Source organism: Plasmopara halstedii, assembly GCF_900000015.1.
Source record: "Plasmopara halstedii genome assembly, contig: Scaffold_1343, whole genome shotgun sequence".
Lineage (NCBI taxonomy): Eukaryota > Oomycota > Peronosporomycetes > Peronosporales > Peronosporaceae > Plasmopara > Plasmopara halstedii.
Window position 1 is genome coordinate 805,136 of NW_020188258.1, and position 2,875 is coordinate 808,010.

Genomic DNA, 2,875 nt, shown 5'->3' on the forward strand with positions numbered 1-2,875 from the left:
CTTAGACCTCCTCTCAAAAGTGATCGATTTCGTGAGGCTACTGATAAATAAAAGACCGACCACTATTCGTAAAAATCCGTTATTTATCTCATGTAAGAGCTGGAGAGTTGTCTGAAAATTTGAAGCAATTCTCGAAAATTATATTATAAAACTCTAAAGGACGTTTTATATGTGCTGTGATAAGTATCTAATTTCTGACACATTGGATTTTCAACATGTTGTGCTTTATGTTCAATTTTCACACTTATAAATTAAAAGTGATAACTGATTCAGCCTGATAAATGAAAAACAATAGTCTTGTCTTCTAAATTCACACATATTTTTGCAAAGGGGTTGCGTAGACTCTCAAATTCCGCGTTAACAATCCCTACCGGGAGCAGAACCAGAATTTAACATATCAAGACTCTGCTGGACTCAGGTTTGTAATATTCGCAGAAACCAATATTCCGGTTTCTATCATTTACATACTTACACCAAGTTTTATGTGAAATTTGAGCAATTGTACCAGATGTGAAAGGTCAAGTAGAGTGTATCGGAATTACACCTACCCTTGGATGAAAGGGCAGGTCACACAAGATGGTGTTACCGTACAAAGGTGTGGATTACACAAGTCGGTGCAATTGCACAATGGTGTGGCTACACCATAACAAGAAGCAACTACGTGGCAGGACTGCCAGTAGCAATACATATTAATTAAGTTTTTCCATGCAATTAGACAAATCTAAGGTTTTAGATATAAGCAGAAAAACCGAAAAATACTGTTTCAATCTCGAGCAAAAGAGTACAATTGCCTTGAGGTAAGGACTCTTGAAGGTAGCGGATTGCAAATCGTTACATTTTAGTATAGAACATCAATGACCTTAATAAGCTTCCTCTAATCAAAGAACTACGGGAGCTCCGCTGCACTTCAATCGAAGGGAGCCAGCTGGATGCTGAAAAGCTAGAATAGTTGAGTGACACCGTCACTGTTCGCTTAGAGACGGAAACTTGTGTCACTGTGCCAAGTGCCCCTGTGGACCTCTGTGTCATGTTCCTTGACTTTGATAGCGTGGAACGCTGTCTAGTCTTAGTCTTGGATGCACGGTATGGCCTTATTCTTGGTATTGTCGGAACACCACGAGCCATGGATTGATTGTCTTGGGCTCTACGCGCACGTCTCGTAGTGGAGCTTTGGTGAGTCATTAACCCACCTTTTCTAGGAAGCAGAAGCGCTATTGACGCGGGCACCTGACCGGGGCGGTCAATGTACTGGATATCATAGTATCCGAAATGTCGAACACCGAAGATGTATTGAATTAGAGTCCTAAGCATGGCTCGTGGGCTGGACGTGGAGTGGCACGTAACGTACTCAGCACTGCTCAAGTATTGGAGCTACTGCTGCATGCCAAGAGTGGCATGGTCGGCCGAGGGCCGAGGCATCGAGGACGAGGCCCCAAAGATGAACATGGAGTGGCAAGTAACCCACTATGCACTGCTCACGTTACAGCAGTTGCTGCATGTCAAGAGTGCTATGTTTGGATAAGGTCCGAGACATCAAGGGCGAGGCTACAGTGATGCGTGTGGATTGGGACGTAATCACACTGAGCACGGCTGAATGCCCAGAGTAGCACGGTCGGACAAGGTCCGAGGCATCTTGGGCAGGGCCGTTTTGATGCGCATGGATTGGCATGTTTCCCACTGGACGAAGACTGCGGAAATAGCAGCGCTTCATCAAATGTTGTTTATAACATCAAGGCTCCGATGGAGCAGGGAGTGGGGACACTGGTCGACGCTGAGTGCGTGTCCCCACTGGTCTCACCAAGACGTAAAACCTCTACAGAGAGGAGACGGTGATGCCGTATATTATCTGCATGACGCAGGGCCTCGACCCTCACCCAGGGTGTGTCTACCGATGCCGATGGCGCACCACTATACACACTTGTCAACGGTATGACATGAGTAGAAGAAGGCGACGTCACTCTCGAGGCTATTCCCGCGGTGGATGATCTTATTGAGTTGGACGAGATAACCTTTGCAGAGTTTAGCAGTGCCTTGAAGGCAGACAATTTAGCCGAGGTGGTCATTATAAGACCGAACGAGGAGATTAACTTGTCGTCGCTTCTGGATGAAGCTGTCCTGTAGGATACTAAGAAGGTGCTGAACGCTCGAAGTGGATCATCCATCCTATAGGGTCCTTCGGATACGTATATTCATTTTGTAAAGGAGCTTCAAGACGTCGTCTCCAAGGACCCGCCGTCGGTTTACCTCCGGACCGATGTGTGCGTAATGAAATTGACCTGGTTACGAGAACCAAATACCGCGTAACATACCAATCGCCCCTGCCAAAGAGCAGTGTGACGTCATTCTTTTTTCGTGCGAAGAACAACGCAGGAATAGTGCGTGAGAGCAAGTCTCACCACTTCTGTGTCCGGAAGCCAAACGGAAACTGGCCTATCGTTCGCGCTTACAATAAGCTAAATGCTGCCACCATTCCGGAACAGACGCCAATTTCTAGAAAGGATATTCACTAGAACAATTTGTTTGGCTTTACAAAGTACAGTGCACTCGACTTGGTCGATGGTGATTACCAATTGCTCATGAGAGCGAGTGATACTTCGCTGACAGCGGTGAGTACTCCGAGCGGGATACTCTGGGAGTGGCTGGTGATGCCTTAAGGACTGTCAAATGCACCAGCAACATTAAATTGCCTTGTGACGCAGCTGTTCAGGCCCCACAAGGCGTATACACAAACATACTTCGACGACATCTTCGTCTACAGTACGGGGGATGTCGAGAAGACGAGGTGAGCAGTAGAAGGCAAGTTTGGAAGTAAATGTGTTTAAGGTCCTTAGTTCGCTATTCCGAGCTACCTCTAAGCCTTTCCTATGACGTCATC